This window comes from Nipponia nippon, unplaced genomic scaffold (assembly GCF_047370975.1).
Source record: "Nipponia nippon isolate SJK-2023a ecotype South Korea unplaced genomic scaffold, ASM4737097v1 scaffold_9, whole genome shotgun sequence".
NCBI lineage: Eukaryota > Metazoa > Chordata > Aves > Pelecaniformes > Threskiornithidae > Nipponia > Nipponia nippon.
In genome coordinates this window covers 13,316,127-13,342,205 of record NW_028262413.1, presented here as the reverse complement: position 1 = coordinate 13,342,205, position 26,079 = coordinate 13,316,127, and the positions used below count along the sequence as shown (strand labels likewise).

General features: G+C 40.9%; 1 protein-coding gene across 7 annotated transcripts in view; it reads right to left on the bottom strand.

The window, feature by feature from the left end:
- LOC104016941 (contactin-4) overlaps window positions 1-26,079 on the bottom strand; it is a 353,560-nt gene that overhangs the window by 140,150 nt on the left and 187,331 nt on the right. The window lies entirely within an intron of this gene.

The following is a 26,079-nucleotide window of genomic DNA, read 5'->3' as shown; positions in this document are numbered from 1 at the left end:
CAGCCTATGATAAAGCTATGAATAATTATAAGACAACAACAGTAATAATAATAATAGTACAATAGAAGAGCATTGGGGCATCTGCAGGTCTTCTGCCAAAAGATCAGTTACAAAAGATAGAACAGAACCTGCCGCCTGTTCATTAATGATCAGGTTATTTGTTGATCTCCAGTGCTGAAATAGTAGACACAACCAAAGGGATGTTTTTCTGAAGATACTTTTAAATACATAAACAATAGTCAGGCTTGTTCTGATGTCTTATAAGTTAAGCTCTAGCCCTGAGGAAATCATTCAGCGGAGTTATATATACAGCCCTAGAAACACAGGATTATGACAGGAAATTAAAATACTGTCCCTACCTAGCACAATGCATCTATTGTTACCATTGGACAGTAATAATAATAAAAAAAAAAGCACATTTTTCTTCTTGAAGTAACAAAGACATAGATTCTGTTTTTAGGAGATGAATAACATCACAGTCTCACCAGGGTTCTCAAAAGCTGCTGCATAACATCTATTTTGAATGTGCGCACACCTATTCTGTCACTAGGAATAAGGACACTAAACCTGCATTACGTAAAAACGCACTGTAAACTGTTTGTTCCTCTAGACTTAACTATGATCTAAATAATGATCTATGAACTAAATGATCTTTGTTTTTGTTGTGCACATGCAACTCTCATGGATTTGAGCTGTGACCAGAAATCCACCCTCTGGGATGTCACCAGCATGTTGCTGGACCAAGCCCAGGTCAAAATCCAGGACTTAGCTCTTCGGCTGCTGAATACATTTTCCTCAGTTACGTTCTTCGTTCTCCCCTAAGACCATCGCTATAACAACTCATGGTACTGCGTCATGACTTAATTGGTCAAAGCTGCTGGTTACAAGAATAAAAATAGTCACACTCTCACATCAGCTCATGTTCCTTTTGTTTCACCAGTGTACATGGCGACAAAATGATCATAGCGACCAAACACTGGGAATACTAAAACTCCTCTGTGAATGGAAGTGAAATGACAGGGATGTTTGACGTCACCCGCAAGGGCTGTGCTCATTCACATAAAACTCCTTGCTACGCACTTCACCAACTGTAGTTGAACATCTTGAAAATGACACTTGCCAATGCAAACATTGCCATTTTGCCGCTCTGCTGTTGAATACTGTGTATTTAAGAAATTATTTCAGAGCATCTCAGATGACTGGATTATATAGAGCCTTAGATGAAATACTGGTGCTTAATAGGTTTCATGGTTTATGTATTTTTTAATTCTTTCAACTCAGGACATGACATACTTTCAACCGAGGAGGTCAGTCAATGACAGAGAAATTGGTCCTTAAGGGAGACACAATTGACGTTCATCATCTACGCCATCCATGGCACTGATCTTAACCACTGAAACAGCAGCTCTGAGACATCTTGCCTCAATCCGTTATCCCCATCCATCACCAGGCATGCAGGTGGCCTGTCAGAGCCACAGCAGGGGTAGCAGCCACATCTCATGCCTGATGAACTGTGGCCTCGGGTTCTCGTAGTCCTGTGCCGTTGGCAATGGTGACTTCCAGAGAGGTTTGTCACTTCCCAGGAAAGCACAGGCAAAGTCAAACCACGAGGACTGTTCCCAGGGTCTACGAATTCTGACTGCACCTGTATCTCGTAGCTAGAAATTGATACTGGGCTGATTTTTTTTCCACTCCTGTTGAAAACAAGTCCTGGATCCACTGGGCAAAGAAGGGCAAAGACTGTTGTTCAGGCTGAAAATGGCTTTTGCCTAGCAAGAGACCTGAATCTGTGAAATTCTTTCAGAAAGCTGTTGCCAACATCCTAGACTATTAGAAACCTTTATATTTACACCTGGTTGCTTTGACACTACCTTCACCTCTGACCAAGCCCCAGTACAGCACGTCATTGTGCACACAAAGTTGCCTTCAACTCGTCTTCAACCTGCTCCCAAAGTCTGCAGATCCCTCCAGTGCTGGGTGTTCTCGTATAGAGCTATTTGTGGATATGGTATTATAAATGTTTTAAAGGTCTGTACTAATTACCTATTGATTTATTAGTAAAATTTAAAGTGTTGATATAATTGCTATCTTCCCAGAACACATATCATTATTGTAAGATTTTCAGTTGTCTTGAGTATGACAGGGACTATAAAGTGGATATAAAAAAAAAAAGCAGAAGTAGTAGGGCTGTGTACATATTTTAAAGCCACATATTTCCTTTCTGCAATACCTCCCTGAACTTCAATTGATTTTAATCTTTCATGTAATAAGGAAGGTCTATGAAAGCCAGGCTAACAAATGCTACCCGCCCCACCCCACCAGCGGACAGTAAAAAGTTAGGAAATACTCATACTGAAAAAGCCTCTTTCCTTTAAAATCCTAGAGCCTTAGAAAAGAGAAGCCCCTGGGGCAATAACCTATAATCTCTGTATCATCTATTGCTTGAAAAACAAAGACAACTCTGGCAATGTGTACAGGCTCTCAATTGATTGAGGAGCCCAACTCTGCAGAAATCTTCAAGGTGAAAGGAACTCTCTCTGGTGCATTGCTTCAAGGTGAAGCCCTGTTTTTTGTTTTCAGGTTTAAGTCCATTAGCCACTGACAGAAGTAAAACTGATTCCTGCCAACTTTTTATCCGGCTATTTACAGCGAGGTTTAGGCAATGGATTCCCTTCTCAAATATTTGTGAATAAGCAGATAGAATTACCAGTGCCTCTTGAGCGATGCAGTACTGCTCCCCGGTAGCAGCGAGCAAGGGATAATCAGTCTGGCACACTTTGAGCGAAAGACCGGTAACTCAATTTGCACTACGTCACTGGTCAGAAAATGCACATACGGGGGTTCAGTTTGTCAACGGGGCACTGTAAATCTGCTTGTTCTGGGTCATGGGCACACATTTTGCAATTACGGCAAGAAAACACAATGTTGTATACAAGAGAATACATCAGGGATGACTTTGACATTTAGTTGCACAGTATTAAGAGAAGCAGTGCTGAGACCCGTCATAACAAGCCCTTGCTTATGCCCAGAGTAGGCACGCTGCTGAGTAATTATGGGAATATCAGGAATGCTTTCCCAGGAGACCAGCATTCAGCTAGCATGCACGACTTACTGCCAACAAACAGGCACAAAACTTTTAAAACGTGAACAAAGCAGAGAGTAAAACAGCTATTTGTTAACTCAATACACAATACGGACATTTCTCTGTCTGTTTGGTTTTGGCAATATTTGAACATTTCCATACCCCTCCGACAACACTGTAATAGGACATAGGTGACAAAGTTTCATCATCTCCACCTGTTGGAGTTGTGTCTTCTCCCAGCGTTAGTCATCTGAAAGTGCTAGTCAGATGCAGTCAAGGTGCGCAGCTTTTATTTAATTGGCAACTGTTTAACTGAGATGAGTGTACAAAAGCAGAGACTGTGCTAACACAGCCATGGGTCTGCCCATGGGTCTACCCATCACTGAACCTTTGGAAGAACAAGGTACCTGTCTCTCTTGGATGATTTAAAAAATCTCTCCTGTGGCGCTCTCTGCCTCTGGTTCCTCTACATTTGCCTCTGATTCTGCAGAAGAGCTATTTTATCTTCATCTAGAATAGTCTAGATAGTATTAGAAGCACTCGGTTTAAATGTCTTCAAAAAATAATTCCAACCTAGCAAGTCCCTTTTTTAAAAAACATGAAGAATAAAGGTAGTGTCCATCTAAACCAAGGCAGCTGAGTTGTTTATTCGATTCCTTTCCATCCTTTAAAAGCATACAAACTTTGGAAAAAAGCAGCTGCTTTTCAGAAACATTTTTTTAATACATAAAGGCTATTTTTGGAGGAAAAAAAGCTGAATTAAACTGTAAACACATTCCGGCAAAAAAAGCTTGGGATTTGCAATTTTTCTAACTGAATTCCAATATAAAGAAAGACTAAGAAAAGAGCACATTGGAGATGAGTGCAGTTTCTCCCAAGATATACACACATCCATGGCTATGAAGGACAATACTTGTTCATTTTTAAGCCCTGGGAAGGCTGCAGGGACCACCACACCTATACTTTGGTGGTGGAGCCTTTCACAACCCTGTCCAAACTCTTCCACTTGGGATATGTGTAGCTCTCTACAGCATGTACATATTACAAATTCAACATGATGTTTCACACGTGGCCCCATGAGCAAATACTTCCTATTCAGTAACGTGGGAATAAGGTGAGTATGGGTTTTGTGTCCTTTCTATCATAGACTACTGGCACAGGCACCTTTTAGCATCTGCCTCATTAGAAATACTACACTCTGCATTTTTGTTACTATTTCTAGCAAGTTCAGCCCTTGCCTTAAGAAAAACAGACAATATTTCAATGTAACGAATTACAGTGTAACTGAAAAAATGGTGAGAGAGGGAAACCTCATGTTTATAATATTATATATTTATATTTTTGGTGTAAAATTGTCAGCATCAGCTTGTAATGGTCTCTGGCTGCCTTGAATGCAAGCCTGATGGCATCTCAGGTATCTGGGGTTTAAGCAGAACCAACTTATTTTGGAAAAAAGAATAACCTCTCTTTTAAAATTATACAAAGAGGTATATCAAAGCTATTCTTGCAGTCATTGCTGTACTGCATGCCCTCTTGAGATGTGCCAGGCACCACGCTGCACAGTATCATGATGCTGAGCAGGCTCCTGGCCGTGGATGGAAAAACCTCACTACCTCTTCCCACTGCTACTAAAGCCAGAAAGTGTTTAATCCTCTAAATAGGATCCAATGCTATAATCTCCAGGTGGTTACATTATATAAATGGATTTAAGGTATTTGAAGTTTACTGTTGGGACACAAGTTTGGAACCTCAGCTGGTGTAAATCTCCACAACTTCATTGAAGTCAGTGGAATTGCACTGATTCAGGGCACATTTGAGGAGCTGTCCTTCAATTAATTTTTTTAAAATGTTTCTGTAACCTCAGCAGGTTTTTTTTTGTTCCTGCTCTCCAGCGGGCAATTCCCCGCACGGAGAAGCCGTGGGGCGCAGGGGAGCTGCTGCGGCTCCGGCTGTCAGGGCACACTAGCCACCAACACCACGTCCCGCTCTGCACGGCCACCCCCAGCATGGGGACCTGCAGCACTCATGGAGACTCCTCAACTCTTTTTCTGAAAGTCACCATTTATCCTCATTTATTCTGCTCAGTCATACCAGCAGAGGAATCAGACCCTCCAGGCACACACAGACATGCAAACACAAAATCCCACACGAATCCGGCATTAAAATTAACACCGCTGAATGCCAAATTGATGGGCGGCTTAAATAAAGTTCCCAGAGTTCAATCAGTAAAACATCAAAAGAGCAACCAGGAGTACAATTTGTACAATCTACCCATGTATTCCTTTAATTTTTTAAAAATGTTATGAACTTTAAGTAATGCAGCAGGGAAAAGATATCAGTAATAGCTGTCAAAAACCTGACTTTTATGACTTCTAACACCGCAATTTAGCACCCTCACAAACTGCTCAGATTGATGGCATTTGTGAGTAAAATCTTTTTACTACCTGGCATAACACTACAGGTTAAGCTTTCAAACATTCCTTGCTCACATTTCAGCAGCAGCGCAGTGGGGTTGCCCCAGAGACAAGAGTTCATCTGGAATGGTCCATTTAAATCTCCACCACCCAGTGCAGCTTTGGGAAGAGAAGCTCCTTTTTAAGGTGTTTCTTATAATAGCAGAAAACTGCTCCTGAAAACAGAGTCCTTAATGCAATGTAAGGACATCAAAGAGGAGCAATTACCAAGGAACCCAGCCTATCCCAAGGATAAAATTCCAGTTTTCTTTACTTATGGAGACTTCTGGTTCTCTATCCGGAGGATGCTGACACTTCAAACACAAACTTTATGCAAAATGTAGTGATTCGTGAACAAGTGCTTCAGATTAGACTTTGACCTGATGCAACCAGCATTTTCTATAAACGATTTGCAAACCAGTATCACTGTGACAGACAGTAAAATGGTCTACCACATCTTCCAAGGCCTTCCCACTACCCATCGTGACCAGGGAAAAGTTATGCGAGTGGCAGACAGCAGCAGTCCCGCTGCTGACTGACACACGGCCGTTTAGGTGAGTCCGTCCTCTCTGCATGCCTGCACGGAGAACTGCCTGCATCCTGTCACCCAGAGGCACTGAGCATAAACACAAAATAATTGCATCTCAAGAGACGAAATACAGCTAGTTGCCACCCCGAGGAGGCTCTTGTTTTGCTGTTAGACAAAGGACATTAGGAAAAGCTCTGAAGAAGTGCACTGCAATAAAATGATTACAGAGATAAAAAACAAATCTGATATCAATGAGGAGAGCAAGTCAAAAGTCGAACAGAAGGGAGATGACATGTATTTTTTTAGGAGAAAGTAATCTGAGTGAGGCCTACTACTTTAGAATTAAAAACCAATTTATTTTATTGTTCAACATGAAATTATATGTTTTACTGTGTTGCTGTGATCCAGTGAAATAACTCAGTTACTAACTAATGTCCACTTATGCCAAACCAGCAAGTCGATGAAGCCTTCATAAAAGCCACAAATTAGAACTCCAATGCAAACTAATAAATGTTATCCTTTGCTATATTTTACTATAAATAGTCCAAAATATCAGGAAGATGCCAAAATAGGAGTTGACTTGCATTACTCATCTGAATGTCATGACCATCTGCAGCCCTTTGGCAATTCAGAGACAACCAGCTCCAGGTAAGTGTGTTTTTTTTTTTTCTTTTGGTAAATTACAAGTCAGAAGTTAAAAGCAAGAAAATTAACGAAAATCATATCATTTCATTCTAGTGAAGAGAAGGCTTAATAGGTAATCAAAATAATGTGCACTGCTTCAGCAATTTTTTCATTACAATTAAAAAAATAATGGCTCTCTCTGTTTTGAAAATTAAGGTTTATACTGGATTGAGAACTGCACTAGGAAGAACCTCCCGATTGGTTTTTTAGATGCCTCAAACCCAAATAAGAATTTCTATAAGCAGTCTTTTACCTGGAACGGAGAGCTTTGGTTTTAACTTCTTCAAGAAGTACACTACCACACTGCATAAAGAAGAATATGCGGACAAAGTAATTAAACCGAGAATAATTCTTTACATATCGCTTTGGTAGCACTCCGCTGTCTCGTTAGAGCATTGCTCTGAGAGCAGCAAGAAATCAAAGCCACGGAGGAAGTTTCTCTTGACCTGTTTGCTTCTCAACCCACCGTACCTGAGAGCGCTTCAAGCAAGAAGTACCGCCGCTCTCAGCATTGTGGCTGCTGGAGAAGTTTAACAGCACTGAGGAGGCAGCCAAAAATAGTTCAAAGACATGAGAATGAATGCCTTTTTTAAAACTGCTGCCTTTTTAAATATGCAAGAAATGGAAATGATAATACATAATTAATACATGTGAGAATATGTAACACAAATAGTGCTATGCTATCTGCTAATGCACATTAGCAACAGCATTACTGTGCAATAGTATAGTATAGAAGAAAGTGCCCAGCCAGCTGGATAAACAGGATGGTTTCTTTCATGTGGGTTTGACACAGCAGTGGTTTCGTAGTACAAGCACATTTGTCACCCTCAGACCTTAAATATACACATCCTTCGTTCTTCAATCATAATCTGTCTCATATAGTAAAAAGACCTTTGTCAATGTTGGAAATGCAAAACATCACTCAAACCTGGTCTTGTTTATTCTGCACCAATATAAAACACATCCCTTCATACTACGTTGTTACACAGTGTAGCTGTTTACGTGGATACTCCACCACCCAGTGAAGTTTGCTCACTTCTTAACAAACTGAGCCTAAAGCGTATTCACCACCCACTGCCTGTGCAGGCAATGGCTGCGTTCCCTGAAGGGCAGCGGCCGGGGGGGCTTCAAACACCGTCCCTGTCCAGGTCACCTGGAGCTGCACCTTTGCCCAAAAACTGGTCTTAAGTTCTCCATTGCATTTTTTTCCATCTCTATCATTCATTAGAAAAATATAATGGATTTCAATTGCAATCAACTTGTTGACTGAAGGTTGCATGATTCAAATTAAGTTTTGCAATTCAAAGAATGTACTCAAGCTATGCAATGAAAAATTTTAAAAAATGTATTTTGTATACAATTGCAGCCATTTCCAGTCCAGTGACACCACTTTTCGCCTGGTAATGTATGAATGAAAATATACCCCTATAATCAGAATTGGAATTAACTGCAACAGTCAAGCTGTTAAAGTCATGTGTTAAATGCTGACTTCGCTGACACCTCAACAGGTTTCTGGTCCTTGCAATTAACATGCTCTAATTAAGGAGATTGTTCCCTATATTAAGTCAACTACCAATTAATTACTATACCCTCCAATGACTTAAAAGCTTGCAAGTTTGTGGTTTTTTGTTTTTTTTTAGCATTGCTACAATTTTAACTTGTTTTGCCCTTTGAACTTCTATGTAAACTTTTCCTTAACTCTTTATTCAGTACAAACGTACCCTTAACTTCTCCCAAGTAAGCAAAAGCATGCTGGGTTATTGCTGCAGCAGTATTACTTTGCTTACCTCTAGAAAAGAATTAGAAGTATTTTAATACTAAAGAACAAACATGTACAGTAAAAAGTACACTATGACCGTGTTTGTATGTGTGGTAATGCAGTAAATACCTCCCTTAAATACTCCTCTAATCCCCCAGATGATTTTTCATCTTGCTGGGTTTATTCATTGGAAAACCAGCAAGCTCCTTCTTAAACAAACCACCATTTTCCTCCCGAAGGAGAGGAGCCCACCCAGGCGAGCAGTTGTGCACAGGACCCGTGCCCCGCAGTACACACGCACACCCCACACCCCGCGTGGGTACCAGCGGTTTGCTTGGAAAACTCATTTACTCCCCGCGCTCCCTGCAGCTCCCACCGCCTCTCATACAGCTGTTCCGCCAACTTCCAATTCACAAAAGCAAAACCTCTTTAGAACCAAAATAAATACTAATCTTAAATTCAATGTACCCTGACAGCAAATAAGTTTGCTGTGCTTACTTCAGCATGAATAAAAAGCCCGCAAGGAGACTCCTACATAAGAGTATATTTACAAGTTCCATTACCCACTGGAGAGATTGATGTAATAAACCTATAATAAAAAGCCTCGTGTTATGGATTTCTCTAATGTTTCTTATCAAACAGCCTGTATTATCTTGGCTTGTGTATTCAATTTAAAATAGGTTTTCAATAAGTGCCTTAGAGCTAGAGGTCATTTTCACTTAGTTTTCTGACACGCAGGGATGTGTACTGTCTTTTCCTGCCCTTAGAAACTAAAAACTGTTTGTAGCTTGGTCAAGTACAGTTTACAAAGTAAGCAGACGGATAGATTAGAGAGAACAAGAGAGGGAATATATTATCCGTATACCTATTCATCTCTTACAGCTATAGCCAAAGCTACCAGGGACACAGGCCCCGTTACGCAATTTATTTTTATTACTAAGTAGAAGGGTGTAGTTGTTCCTCATGAGATAAAACCAGTACACAGAAATTGTTTTGCAACCAGTTGTCACCTTATTTGTATTTCATACTGTCTGGCTGCAACACAACCGAGGTGTTTCCCGTGACCTGCAGGCAGACTACCTTGGATCTGCAGTAGTTATTTCACCTTTTAGGTAGAAATAGTACAAAATGGCACAAAAAATGCAGTGTTTGGAGATGCAGGCAATAGCTAAGCACTTGTACCTCTTCATTTTTTCCCCTGGCACCAGATTTAACTAATAACCAATAGTTGCTAATTAGGATCCAATGCAATTTTCCTTAGGACATATTTCAAATCACTGCAATATAATTATGGTAATATTTTCCTCATTTATTAAATCATTTAAATACATTGTTGCTTTTATTTTCAGTTCTTAACCTCTTACTCCGCAATGTCCTCTGCTCACTTTGAAGCAGCTTCATGGACCTACATATGCCAATTCTTAGTTCACCTCCCCTTCACTGACACAATTTCTGCAAAAGCCTCTTTAATTAACCGGTCAGTACCAGTACAATCCATCCACTGTAATCATGGGGCGTTTTTCCTCTGATTTCAATGGACACTGGACATGTGGCCCAGTTGTCTGCTGACGTCAGCGAGAAGAAAACCTTATGGATTTTTAGGCTTTGCATGTCAACCATTTATAATGACTTTTTTTTTCCTTGTAATCAAGTCTTCCTTTCATTAACCATCCAACAGTAGTAAGAAAGTCCACAAGTCCAAGCCCTGTTTCTTACACAAAAAGAATAAAACTGTGTTGTTTTGGTAACGTATATTCAATGGCAGGGATTTCCTGAAGACGGTTAACATTTTGCAGAACAAGCTGCTCAAAATGTTGGAATCGAATAAAAGCAGAGATACGTTTAGGCAAATGTGCAATAACGTGGTTGGGTATTACGTGGAAATCAAGACCCTTAACTTTTATGAGAACAGCAGATACCTCTGCCATCAATCTCACTGTGACAAAAGTGAAGGGCACTCAAAGGTGAGCAGTGAGCTCGCCATTAGAAAAGGTTAAAAATAGGCAGCTTATTGTACATCAACTGATGCACTAGACTGATGGACAGACACCTTCCCAAGGGATAGAAGATTCTTCCCAGTAACTATAGGAACACATTCAAAAATCTCTTAAAAACCCGAGGGACACTTTGAAATAAATAAAAAAAAAAAATTAGAAAATGCACACCTGTGTATATATGTGAAGTTCAGGCACTTTTCTCATCCCATATGGAAGACCAAGTATATGCACCCACCTGCAGTATGACAACTTTAGCCTACTAAAGCTCGTGGTAGTTTAACAGCAGCAGCATAACTGCGCCTTTGCCGGTCTCGAGTTCGTGAGTAATCATTGCATTGCAAGCATTTGGTGAAGACATCATGCCATGCCTGATCTCTGCACTGACATCACCTCTGAATTAAAAGATTTGAGGTCAAACCGCCCCGTGAAGCTTATGTGTGTTATATGCCACATTTACTGCGTGCTTCAAGTGACGTTAAATGAAGACACCATTAAACGTTCAACGGTGCCTTTCTCACTGTGGCAGACAAGGCTTCACCTCCTTTTTTATCCACCAGACAGTAACGACATGGTTTCAACTGACGTTCCTGATCCGAGTCAACAGGTTCTCACCTGCCAGACAGGTCCCAGGCTCCTTTACATGCCTGCACTTTCACTATACTGAAATATCACTTTGATGTCAGGTTACAACATATCTGTTCTATCCTTTTATAATGACTCATCAATCCCTTTGTTTTTTCCTCCACGGCTAGCAGATCCCTGCTCTCAAACTCAAAATAAGATGTAAGGGTAACTGGGAACCAGGACTATGACCTGTACGTCTCACACACTGGGAACAAACTGGCTTCAGTACATTTAAATAAATATTTGGCTTGCTGACTTTTCAGCCCTGGTATTGTCTGCTAAGCACTCTCACAGCCCAAGAGCTCTCCATTCAGCTTCAGCAGCTCTGAAACTGGAACCTGAAGTTTGAAAACATGAAGGAGTAGCAGAGCCATCAATAGAAAGCCCTTCAGCCACATGCCTGGCAGGAATGACTGAGCGTCTTCACACAGATTTTATAAGCAGGGATTGTGCCAACCTATTTCCTGATTCAGAGCAAAAATGGAATTTTTCTTGGACTACGTCTGCAAAAAAAACCCCCTCTGTCTAGCTAAGAGAGTTGTAGAGGTCTACGGGAAGCTGCTAAAATTATATGCTTCAGTACCGAACAAAGCGGCATTATTTTCACAGGTGCTAAATACCTCCCTGTTGTATTGAAACGTATGGAATTTAGGGCATCTTAACACTTTGTAAATCAGGTCCCTCTCCTGGTTTTTGTCTTCTGCATTTCTGAATACAGATGTGAAAAGTCAAGACAGTCAAAATGATAAAACAGATGTCTAGAAAAAGAGCTCCTACTTCAAGTGAGGACTTGTCATGGTTTAACCCCAGCCAGCAACTAAGCCGCACACAGCTGCTTGCTCACTCACCCCTGGTGCGATGGGGGGGAGAATCGGAAGGGTAAAAGTGAGAAGACTCGTGGGCTGAGATAAAGACAGTTCAATAGGTAAAGCAAAAGCCATGCACACAAGCAAAGCAAACCAAGGAATTCATTCACTCCTTCCCACCGGCAGGCAGGTGTTCAGCCATCGCCAGGAAAGCAGGGCTCCATCACACGTAGCGGTGACTTGGGAAGACAAACGCCATCACTCCGAATGTCCACCCCTTCCTCCTTCTTCCCCCAGCTTTATACGCTGAGCATGATGTCATATGGTGTGAGATATCCTTTTGGTCATTGGGGTCAGCTGTCCCAGCTGTGTCCCCTCCCAGCTTCTCGTGCACCCCCAGCCTCCTCACTGGTGGGGTGGGGTGAGAGGCAGAAAAGGCCTTGACTCTGTGTAAGCGCTGCTCAGCAGTAACTAAACCATCCCTGTGTTATCAACACTGTTTCCAGCACAAATCCAAAACACAGCCCCATACTAGCGACTGTGAAGGAAATTAGCTCTATCCCAGCCAAAACCAGCACAGGACTCCATGAGTTTGACAATTAAAGTCAGTGAAGAACAGTTAATCCTCCTAACACTCACACAGTACACTAATACTCTGCAACGAAAATTCTACACAGCCTTTGGACATCTACAGACCTTGAGCAAGAGACTTCAAAAGCCAAAATTCACACTGCATTTGCTTTGGTCAGCTTAAATAGACCCTTATTGTTTTTATAACACAGGTTAGTTTTCTTTTGATTGCCTTTTCCATGCTATTTAATAGCTTCTAAAAGGAAGAGGGTGCCCAGGAACAAGTTTTAATGCAACCTCTTGAACAAATTATAGTAAAAGAAAATTTGAATCCTTGATAATTTAAGTCTTATTTTTTACTACTAATGTGAATCCAACCCTAACAAATTAAAACAGGAAGAATTAATTGGATATGCAAATAAGATTATTCAGTATATAAATCTAATTACATACCAATTTGCTTTAACAGCATGAAAAAGAAAAAAATGCTCTTTGTAAATTGATTGTTTTAAAAACCACCTGTAGCACAACAAAGTAGAAAGGCTGTATCTTACAGGTACTCATTGTTGGCATTAATAAAACAAGGTATTTCGAAGATCTTGTCAAGAGTACCTTTTTAATGGGCACCCTGCTTAGTCCTCTGGTCTACGATATTGCATTATTAGTTTTCAAACACATATCAAAACACTGCCTCGACTTCTGTTCTTCCCCAGCAACAGACAGATGCAAACAAAACAGGCTGATCTTGGAAACATTAGGTGATTCTGGTCACAAACCCTGACTTCTCTGTGCTGGCGCAGGCTTATATTCATGCCTGGCCACAGAAAACCAGCAACGCTGACTCTGCAGGCTGGGGTGGCATCAGAGACAAAGCAGACCTTGCCAGCAGTGGTCATTCAGCAGCTGCTGGTTGCACCATGCATACTGATCCCTTTCAGGTTTCTCTGTCACCTTTACAAAACAAAAAGGGACAAAAGAATAATTAGCAGAACATCACACTGCAGTGAGGAAGATTTCTCCAGGGGAGAAAAAGCCTGTTAATTTTGAGCCTTTTGTGTCCAAGAAGCAAATTACACAGATAGTCAATTTACTTCTTTGAATAACTACTTGTCAGTAAGAGTAAAAATTATAAATGAGATCACTGGAATTGATTAAGATACAGAATAGCTGACACCGTAATTAGTGCCCAGTGTGCCATCTCTGATAAAAGATTCCAGTCACCCATTTTCATTGACTGTACATTGAATTTTGTCATCTGACTCTGGTTCCTTGATTCACAAATTGGGCATCTAACATAATCCAGAGTAAACAGTATTAAAAACGTGCTCCAAAGAATAAGAAAGGGAACATAATGTTTACACTAGTACACCAAGCAAGTATTGAGACCACTTTATCAAAAGCAAAGTGTTGTTATTACAGAAAACTAAATTTGACCCATGTGACATCTGAACTGGATGTATACTACAAAATATTGAGACATTAAAAACAATTAACTTATGGCCATAAATGGTCAACGGAGCAGGAGTTTTCATGAGAAAAACTCCTTTGAAATGCATGTGAGCTCACAAATACACTAATTCAAAATAATAAAACTAGCTGTGACCTAGGAGGGTATGGGAAGTGTGCCTCATTCACTACTGCTATAGATACAGAAAGTTGTTGCTTCCGAGATTGAAAATTCAAACGAAACTGGTGACTAAACACCTCTGGTCATCTCCTGGAGTGAAATTCCTGTTGGTGATGCCCCGCAGAGCTGCATCTGCTCCCTCAAGAGCGCCGCAGCCCAGGAGCAAGGAGCCAACTGGAAAGAGCAAGTGTGCACATACAGACTGCTTTGCAGCAGAGCATCTTCCAACTTCCACTCTGTTTTCTGGGGCATCCTTATTTTGTTGTGTCCAGTTTAACTCAGACGAGGTTCCCTGGTACATGGTTATCAGTGGGGAAGGCAGTTAGTGTCATCTTGTACCTGTAGGTTTATGAAAGCAGTATCCAAATACACTGCAATCACTTTACAGGCATCGTCTGCTCCATCTCTGTAGGTAGCGCGTCAAGGCTCAGTTCTGGAAATTGAATAATCACTGTACGCACATGTCTCAGCCTTACTTTGGGTGAAAACTAATGTGATCTTTAATACAGCTGATCCTCCAGTGAAGAATGCACACCACAGAGGATTACGTTTTTATCGCTACATCATATCTTCCTTAGGGAAATCAGACAGCTTTCTAATTAACCAGTCCCCACACACCCACCCCTGCACTCCTGCTTTGAATGCATGTGCTGAACCATAAACATCTAATTCTGAATCATCTTACCAAGCAGGTTGTGGTTATGCTTATCCTCATATGTATTCTTCTTTTTTTCCAATACAATACAAAAAAATAATGGTTTACTGACATCTATTTTTTTATTGCTCGCATTACTGAAAGAAAAGACTCTCAAAAGTCCTGTAGTTCTTTCATCTTTCTGCATTTTAAATGGGTTTATGGTACTTAAAAAATTACTTTTAAAAAAACTGATCTTTAAAGAAATTTGCAAGGCCTTGTCTCTTTCTACAATTTCTCTGCTGCAGGGGAAATCTGATCTCATTTTTAATGGAAATGCTGAGATTTACAAATTAGCACAGCCTGCCATGCAGCCTGACACCTCACACCGTTTGGCACGTTCCCTTGGGCAATTTGGTCATCTGCCCCTGTTACTAGCTTCTCATTGGGTTTTGTTCTTCATCTATCTGCTTTTTTGGGAAGTTCAATGAATCAAGAATTAATGACTCTCTGGTATAAGTCCAAACAAGCAAACATTTGTATGTAAACATTTTCATGACTGTAAGTCAGTTGCAAAATAAGCACAAATAAACTCTTCTTCTCACAAGGAACATACAATCCCAGCAAACTCAGCTGTGTTCCCACCCACAAGAACACTCTCCTGGTGCTTGGTTACAACGCACTTCACTTTCGGAGGATTGCCCTTGAACTGCTGTAGATGAGTATTGAAAATAAATGCAGAAATTTGGTGAACGTTTTTGTCACTTCAAGTCTCTATATGGAGTTTATTTGCAGCATTTATTTTATATTTTAGATTGTACTAATAATGAAGGATAGCTCAAGTTAAGCATTATACAGCTACAGAGATGCTGGTAATACATTCATATGGTTTAGCTAATACATTTTTCATTTAAGTACAGACCGGATGCTAATACATTTGTATAGTGAAACTAACACCTTTTTTATTACTTTAAATGCTATGTGGGCAGCTGCATAGTAACTAATGAATTTACATGAGATCTTCTGAAGTCTTCAGAAACAACTTAAACAGTTTTTAAACTGCTACGTTCTCCTGTTCACAATAAACAATGATTGCAAGGGACAAGACGTAACTCCTGCAGAGTATGTCAGCAGGGCTTCCTCTGTGTCCTCGAGTACGACTAAGCAAAGTAGGGGAAAATGCTTTGTTGTTTTCTCTAAATTTTTCCACTTTTCCACTGCCTCCGCTGGCTCTGCCAGGGCAGCCAAGGCAGCTCTCAGGTGTGCACATCAGCAACTCAGTGTACTGGAAAGAGTTTTTCTAGCTGTGAATTTGTCTCATGTCTGTACTTGGAGCCTCGCTGCAGGCACCTGAGCTCCTCAAGGTTCCCCTGCTGTCTGTGCACTCACGGGATGTGCCGAGAACCACGACGGAACAACCTGCGCTACTGGTAACGATGCCACATACAGCGCTGCCACCACAGCAAATGGTGTCCAACAAACCCTGTCCCGCCCTTTCTGCCCCACCAGTTGGTCACACGGCAGGAGGGACCGGAGCCCAAAATACAGAGCAGCTTCTCACCCACTGCACCCAGATACCCAGAGCCCCTCTGCTCTCTGCGGCACTTCCAGGTGCCGCGATTCAATTTCCTTCACACAAAAAAGCTTCTGAAGAATGCAAAGAGAATTAAACCAGACAAAACCACAGTAAACACTAATGCAAAACTTCAGCCTTTCACACTCAGCTTTCCTACAGGAAACTATTTTTGCCAGAATCTCTGTCCTGCTAATTATTAAGCACACAAAGATCTTGGCTCTTGTAATTTCACTGATTTGGACCGGCACATTTTATCAGCTGAGACGCATTAAAAGTGCTCTTTTTTTTTTTTTTAAGCTATGTTATGACATCTCTCAAATTACATAAAATCCTTGTTAACTGCTGTAATGTTAACTGCTGTATTTTCACGCGTCTTCTCCTAAATACTTTTATTAGACAAAAGCAGTAAAATGCCAGAGAATGTCTACACTTAAAAATAAGAAGGGGTGGTTAAGTTTTACCAGTAATTGGATGTCACATTAAGGAAAGTTAAATTAAAAAAGTGTTAAAAGCCTCTGCCATAATTTTCAACACAACACCTTGCAAGAACCGTGAATGCTACTGCTGACTCCAACGTGTAAGACCTAACAGGCTAACAACCTTTCACAAATCAATCCTGCAAAACACTGACAAGTACATTTAGCTTGTATCACCGAGAAAAACCAACACTATAAGCACATTCTATACACAGCAAGCATGTTTTAAAACCAGCACCACTACACCTGCACAGAAACACCGAGTCAGATAGGTGTTGGAACAAACTGAAATTGTGACTTCAAATAAAATTTTAAAAGTTTGGTTCAACATCACTCATTAAAAATATAATGAGAAACGTCGCAATCGGACCATTACTGCCTGCAACGATGCCATCAGAACATCCTTATTCCAGGAATAACTACCAATACCTGAAGGCTAAGGTGAAGATTTCTCTTCCCCAAATCCCACGTCAGATTCCTGTCTCCTGTGCTTTTATTTGGCTTCGTTCAGCAGTTCCTGACCTTTTTAAACTGTCCAAGCAGTGCTGCAATATCAGGAATTCATCCCACAGATGTGCCGTAGACCACTGGCACACACTACAGATGTCTGCAGCTGCAGGCTCACGTAAAGTTGGTCCTAAACTCTTGCAGCCCTGCCCATTGCTTCTTCATCTCCTGCCTCTGGGCTGCACTGGGTTCTGAATCTGCTTGGGATGGTCTCAACACTAAATGCAATAGTGTGCTGAAGACAAGGTTGACCTGCTTTCTGTCTCTCTGGGTTTTATCTGGTTCCCGAAGACATTCATAGACAGAGAAAGTATATTTTGTTTGTTTTTAAGGCAGGATCTCATTGATTTTCAATGTCATTTCTACTCCAGAATGGAATTCACTATTTTTGGGTGAGAAGAAATACAACATCATGACCCAGCAATTCAGCACTGAGACTACCCAATACAGATAATTCCCTGTGTCAACTCTTGCCGACAAAGCATTTTGATTGTACAAATGAGCTCTAAATCGTTCATCAGTATAACATCCGAGTGTCCCCTTTCCTGCACCCTGTAGCATTTTAATTAATGTAATACCTGTCAGATGTTGCTGTTTCATGATGAGTGAGAGAATTGTATGCTTTGCCTCACACACATTTTCTGTCCTTTATATTCATATGCATGCATGTACATTTAAAAAAGGAGACATTAGCCATGTGCTTTAAATGTGATCAGGATTATGAAGTAGCAGCTAAAACTGAGTGCAGAATGCCTCTTTCAGTGCTTTTCAGAGACGGATATACTTTTACATAGTTCTACGCTTTCTTATCTAGTTTATACAACACACGTGTATTGGTATTAGCTGTACCTTTTAACTCCACTTTCCTTTTAAGAAACTTTTCTTGGGTTTGCAGCGTTCCTATTTGCATTTCTCATCAGTGCAGATACACAGCTCGGTGCCTTTCGCTCCCTGTCCCCAAGACCCATGATGTAACCCAGCCTCACTCTTACTGCCTCTCTCTTGTTGCCATTTCACAAGGGTAAAGCTCCAGTAATTCATCTTTCATACACCACTCCTGCGGCCATAGTGGCAGAAGAGAACGTTTGTAAAAAAAAAAAAATAAAAAAAAATCAATCACGGTTGTTTGTACGCATCTGTATTTTCTTGCCCTTTGACCTTTTATTTGCTCACTGCTGTTTTGATAAATACAACTGTGTTCAAGTAACCATCACCTAGTGCTGCACTGCAATTAGCACCAAAAGGGGTGCTGACCAATTACGAGATTATTTAGTGATTCATAAACTGCAGAAAATATTTAGCTAGTGGTGAAATACGGAAATCATGCGAAAGAACAGTAAGACACAGGAAACCAGAAGCAGGATGGCAGAACATAGAAATCCTGCATCATTAAAACACAATGAGCTAGCTCCTCAGCTGGTTTAAACCGGCATGCTTTGACATAAGTCAATATAATGACTTGCACTGTTGGAGGACTGGGGTTATCTGTCAGGTCTGACAAACATTTTCTTTCTCAAGCGGTACAGGGGATGCAGGACCCTGCAGGGAGCGATGGGGAGGGCTCTGGTGGGCCGCAGGAGTGATGCTGGGCCGTCCACGGGGCTGCTTTCAAGATGAAGTGTCTTTCTACAGCATATCTGCACAAACTCAAGCTGTTCAGCCTAACCCACTCTCATCAACACTGACCCCAAGTGCCTGCATACACAACTCCCCATAAAGATACCGCGTTGACCAAACATAAGTGAAACATCTGTTGCACACATTGGTGCTGATCCTACAGAGCAAACTCAACATTTACCTGTATGGCTGGAGCTCTGACAAATTATAAACTCATGCTACAAAGCCGCTTCCTAGTTCTGGGAGCTTGTGAGACAGACATATTAAATGAGCAATAAAATGCAACTTAATGGGGTCGATGTTAAATTAGTTTCAATTATCAAACCCCATTTTAACAAAATGCCTGGCTCACATCCAGGATTCATATAATTTACACAAGAAAGCGCTAGGTTCTCTCTCCTCCCGCTAACTGATGGCATGTCACTCCTTTGCCTTTCATTAGGGAATAACTTCCATATTCTATCCTAAGTACATGAACATACCAACAAAAGCCAGAAAAAAGAAAACATGCAAGTTCAAGCAGAAATGGAGTAGAAATCAAGAAACATAAGCGACTGCTAAACTTGATGAAGCAAAGTCAGTATTAACAAATTTTGGAAAATTCTACACAGATTATTTTCCAATTAGTTGTTTGAAGAGCGTTATCATGAAGATATTACAGCAATTAAGAAAAGACACAAAGAACAAGGTGGACACAGCCTTTAACGTGTACGAGGCTATTTAGATCTTGAAAATAAGAAAAGGAAATGCCTTCCATCTGTACGTTACATATGCTGGAAATTAGCTATCATATTTTGAAATGAGTAGCTAACATTAGTGAGCACAGATCAATAAAGACCCAGCGCCTGTCCTCCCTCCCTGGAAACAGAGAGTGGATGCCAGTGCATCCTGGGGAGCCCACTACTCACTATCACATATGAAAAAACTGAGTATCTGCACAGTTTTTCCAATTTATAAAATGAGAGATGTAGCCATTACCGATAACTGTTCTTGGCCACTTGACTTGAGAGTTGCAGCTGGGCTTCCTGACTCAGAACAGGCATCATCTTTATATTGCTACGGAGAGCATTTTTATTCCAGTTGAGGAATACATATTTCAGTAAGAGTTTGATTATGTGCTTTGTTGCCTTTTAGACTTATTTTCCTTCCTTCAGTGTTCCTAACCCAGAGGGACTGAAGAGAGCCAACACATGCAAACATACACATAATGGCAAAAGCACCTTCCAGCTCACTCTCATCCAGGTGCCCTGGTTACAGCTGGACCCCGCAGGCTGTCCTTCAAGACCGTATCAATCCCTCCTCACCCCCAGCTCTGCCTGTTTTGATGTCCGTAAGAGATTTTTGGGGGTCTCTTTCAATTATTCCTTCAAAGCTGTCATTTTAGCCATCAGTTCTATACTGGCAGATGTACCACTTATCCGCCTGTGCTCTGGTCTCACATCTCTACCTCTTTCAAAGATACTTCTTCCCTCAGGAAGAAAACGGCAAGAACAAGTCTTATGAGGAGCGGCTGAGGGAGCTGGGGTTGTTTAGTCTGGAGAAAAGGAGGCTGAGGGGAGACCTTATTACTCTCTACAACTACCTGAAAGGAGGTTGTAGTGAGGTATGGGTCGGTCTCTTCGCCCTAGTAACAAGGGATAGGACGAGAAGAAACGGCATCAAGTTGCTCCAGGGCAGGTTTAGGTTGGATATTAGGAAAAATTTCTTCGCTGAAAGGGTATTCAGGCACTGGAACAGGCTGCCCAGGGAAATGGTTGAGTCCCCATCCCTAGAGGTATTTAAGATAGGTAGATGTGGTGCTTAGGGACATGGTTTAGTAGTGGACTTGGCAGTGCTATGTTAACAGTTGGACTCGATGATCTTAAGGGTCTTTTCCAACCTAAACGATTAGAAATAAATAAAGAAAGAAAATGTCTCTCCTTAAGCCTTTCTTCGTACTTTTTACTTTAATAGGCAGTATCATCCCTTTCAGTAATGTTTGCAATTTCAGACTTGCCTGTATTTACTTTGTCTGGGTATGGTCACGGTGTACGTGTGCATGAACCAAAAGGAAGGTTGGAGACCACTGGCATACTGTGGGCATCAGATCTGCATCACACATTCAAGGGGATCACAAAATCATGACAAACGTACAAGGTGAAAGAACATGATACTTCAAGTTACTGTGAAATCACCACAACCAGGGTTTCAGCAGCAAAACTCAGAAACACAACAATACGATTATTTGTTTCACATATAATTCCCCTTTTAAGGGACATTATAAAAGATGATCTGACGTAGATTGACACCAAGCATTTGGAAGCAATTTTTCTGTAGCTGAGGAAGTGCATCTCTCTCATCTTAATTCCACCCATGCATCCAACTGCCTACAGCCCCTTTTTATCTTGCTGTCTTCTGCATTACTCCCTGCTTTCAGATCCCAGAAAGCCCAACCATCAACCTGCCTTCTTTTCAAGTCCCTCTTCAGATGTTTTCTAGTAAAGCCCTCACAGCATGAACGTAGAGAAAATGCCATTTCACGTGGACCATATAAAAAATGGAGGGAGAGTGAATGCTACAGGAATAAAGCTTGATCAGGCTCTCAGCAAGCGTTTCATGTTGTCCAGTTACACAGACAGCAAGCTTGCAGCAGCAGGAATAATTTATTCTTCCAAGTCTCACTGAACACCCATTATATTATCTACTTATCACAAGTAAAAACAATGATAACATTCTGAACTTTGTCAGAGATCTATTTTGCAGCCGTGAAGGCTTAGAAAGTATGAATTAAAAGACGATATGGCAGGTATTTCAGACACAAAGAGAAAGCCATTGAAATTCATGCTGTGCTCAACGTGCACTGGACAGAGTTCAAGCAAAGCTTTCTCAGATATACTACTTTTTTTCTTTTTAGCTATACAATATGGACATGGGACATTTTATAAATGACAATTTTCCTTAAAGCAGATGCAATCTTCATACGTTTAAACTTGGAAAAGTGGAATTAAGACACATCAATATATTAAGATAGATATATTTTTCATACTTTCACTGACACCTGGAGAGTTTAATTAAGTTGAAAGTCACCAACTTCAGCTGAAGATGCTGACTGCTGGCTGGTTAATTAGTTGCCTGTCTCATTGATTAGCAACTTCTGCAGTACTCGATTATAAATGGTTGTAATGCTTGCCTTGCTTCACAGCCTAATTAACATGATATAGACTATTTAACTATTGTGTCTTAGTTTGATTTATGAAGCTAAAACCATATACTTTAGTGCAAAATAAAAAATTCAAATACATAAGGAAAAACAAATTGAAGCACTGAAGTGATAACGTGCAAGTTTTGCTTTTTCATCGTAATATACAGGAAAACTTTTAAAACATGCAATAATGAGTCAGTGCAGCCTGTCATGAGTATATCCTTAATTTCACAACACAGACTGTCACAGCATTTGACAAACGCTTCAATAAACCAGCATTAAACAATGTTCAGATGAATGAGCTGCACGATAGCATTCTGTGCTCTATTCATTAAAAGCAGTATTTATTGTGAGCAGCCCACTTACTTGCCGTAGACTGACTTTGAGCACAAACTTGCAAGAATGCATAAGCATCCATTCTATTTAATGGCTCAAATCCTGTAAGAGCTGGAGCACTTGCAACAACCAGTGCCTAGCTGCAGAAAGCAACATGCATTTTGATGAGACACCCTACAAAATCATGCAGAGGTAGTGAATAGCCTCACTTTCTCCTATGGGTAACATTAGCCAGCAAAGCTCTGCCAGCCTATTTACACATTTAGCTGTCAGTAAAGGGTAATTCTGTTATTGCCCACATTTATGGTACTATAACTATCAAAGTTGAATTGACCCTTTCCCCTTTTATTCCGTTTGGATGATCACCCTTGATTGCTGCTTAGCTGAAAGACCTTTATCCAAATAATAATGATCGCTGCCAACATAATTTTCGGTTAGTTAATGCTCTGCTGCACGAGGTAAGGGCAGAAGGCAAAACCAAGGGATTTAACCCCACAAGTCTGAGTGGAAACTAATGGTTCCCCCAGTGACTCCTGTTACTATTCTAAATGATTAAAATACCCACAGAAGTGTGGAGAAAAGGGAAAGAAATTTGGTACCTATGCAAGGCAGTGTCAGGGAATGAAGTGTTTATACAGAGGCAGGTTACTGACTAATTATGCCTGACTTTCCCCAGCTATTCAAGATAAACAGCAGTAAACACAAGCTCCAAACCAAAATCTCAAAAAGTGCGAGAAGTGTGTCTTGCATGCAATGAATACACATATGATTATTATAGGTATACACTGTAGCCCAGTATTGCAGTTCTCAGACCATACAAAGATGCAGTTGTCTAAATGAAATCCCAGAGACAGAGCCAGCAACAAGCCCCAGTGCCCAACCCGGCAGGTTTTGCATTGCACTGCATCTCTTACCTTCTCATTCTCCTCAATGACGACACAAGCATTACAAAATGAGGTCTCTTTCCAATAATATTTATATTTTCTAAGAATCATACAGTATTTTACCTATAAAGCAACAGACTAATCACCTCAAATTTTGCCATAGGACTTCATTTTTATTGGCAATAAAGAAGTCTATATTCTCCCTAATTTGACAGATGCTTGGAAAAGTAGGTATTTTTGTAACTCCCCAAAATGAGATTTAATTTCAATACCTACATAGTAATTCAAATGCAAAAAAGCTAAATTGGAGAGACGCATCATGTAAAACGCACAGGGGATCAATACACAGCCAGCTAGTTGGAACATCTGCTTATAAAAATGTCTGTATAGTCTCTGTTTTATTTAAAGTACATCATCTTACCTCAATAACTTTTGAGAAAGATTTAATTAAACTTGCCCAGATGGACTTGGGAGTTAAACAGAGAAAAACATAATATACCTAATCATCTGCATGTAAAAGAGAAATGAGAAAATTGCATTGATATGGTCTCTAACTTTATAATTTGGGAAATTATGGCCTAAATCAGAGTCAGGTCACATCTAGTGAGGGCTTCACTGCTGACAGATCAATGTAAAATGGGTACAGACCTCTTGTGAGGCTGAGTCAAATCCTCTGCAATCACAGAAAAACTTGCCATGTAATCCCTAAATAAGCATAAATTACACATAATCATACACATTTTCTTAGCTCCCCTTTGCAGCTATGTACAGCTGAGTGATACCGTAGAATCCCACTCTGGCAGCTAAAGTCTTCTGGTTTCAGTTTAAATGAATTGTTGCCTACTTCAGATTTAATTGTTCTTATCCCAGTGCCCTCTTAGCTCGAACAAGTCTTCCCCTCTGAAGTTTCTTCCTCTCTCACTCTTTATTTCCCTAGTTTAAACCATCCTCTTTTCATGTCCAGCTTCAGTTGCTTCACACTAGAATTACATGTCCTCTGGCTTCAAACCTCTGTGCTGTAATACATAGCACCATATTAATATTAGTTATTATTACCACCCAACACCAACACCTCAACAGCACGTTTTATTCTGTTTACGCATTTATATGTGTTAAGGAAGCTTCTGTCCATCCTTAGAGACGGTCTAGGCTTGCTCAGGAAATGCAGCAGACTGACATTACAGAAAGAGAATAGCCAAATGAAGTTTCTAGCTGGATTTTCACTGCAGGAGCAAACTTTGACAGGGGCAGATGCACTTGGCGGTGCTGATGACCCCACTTCTTTGGCTTTTCATCCCAAATTGAAATGAGAATTTTAATTGTACGAAGTTTGTAGAACTTTTCCCTGACATTAGAGAATTACAGGAATGCTTTCTGGCTTGAGTTCAAGACACTTGAGCTCTTATCAGCAACAAGAAGTACAAGGAAAGGACCTTCCCTGGGAGGACTCCAGCACAAGTGCTGAGGAAAGGAATGGACTTCTGCCAGCTCTTGCATCACTACCACAGCAAGTCTCGGCACCCCGCACTGCCAACTATTATCCACAGCAAACTGTAATGCTCACTATCTTTGCTTCACCGCTTCTGGCCGTTCTTACCTCAAAAGCCTTTACTTTTACAACAGCATGTCCCATTAACACCACAACTACCAGCCGTAGCAAAATTGTCCCTTGACATGGTGAAAGCATATTTAACACAGATCAGTTTAACCATATTCGACAAGTGGTAATGTTGCTTGGATCACAGGTGGAGTTGACACTAGAGTCGAAACAATGGTTAACAGTCTCAGGGAGCTTAACTTCACACCAGAGTCCAGACACTGCCAGCAAACGGATAAAATCTAATTCTGTGACTGTTAAAAAATTAACATCATTTGCCACAGCAAGTGCTGTCCCCCTGCAGAAGTGACCTGTATTTCTGCCCAAGCAACCCCTCTCCACCCTGCCCCTTGCACCGTTTGGGGCTGGTGACCCTGCTACATGTTCCGCTCTCCGGCCGCAGAAATGCCCAGGGAAGCACAAGTTAGCTGGCATGCAGATGATTGTTCCAGCCGAAACACGCTGGAAAAATACAGAGAATGAACCGTTCTCATCTCCCACAGGGGCCCCACCATTTACTGTCCTCTCCTGCTGGCAGCAGCCTGCCCCAGCTGGGAAGGAGAGCAGGCTTTTATTCCAGAAAATGCCTTTTATTCCAGAAGATGCCTGTCCAAAGCCCTCTCCTGGAGTAACTATTCAGCACCGTCTTCTATTGAGAATTTAAAGCACATTTTTAGGCAGCTTTTAAAAACTTTTCTGAAGGAAAGCCAGTGCACTCATGGCAATAATCTCCAGCAGTATATTTGCTCAGACAGTAAGGTTGTATGATGGCAAGTATTCAGTTTTCAGTGGAAAAATCTATACTCAAGCTAGCACAGTGTTGTTGGTGTTACATCACCGCTCTCCTGTGACCTCATCACCCATCACTACGGCAACAGGCAAATTCTTTAGGAATCCTGAGTAGAACCGTGACATGACAAAGTTGTTGTTACAACCAAAACTTTATTTTAACCCGGACCCTGTGCAGAGCGCGACATTTCACAAAACTTGTCCCCAAGGCCCTCCGCACACCAGGCCGCTTTAACTAATGCCTGAAACCCTCTGCAGATTGGGTCATTTTAACACGTTCACCATACCTTGACCTCAAAGGACACGTACAAAACTCACTAAGCCCTGGCAAAGGATGCCGACAGCAAAGAC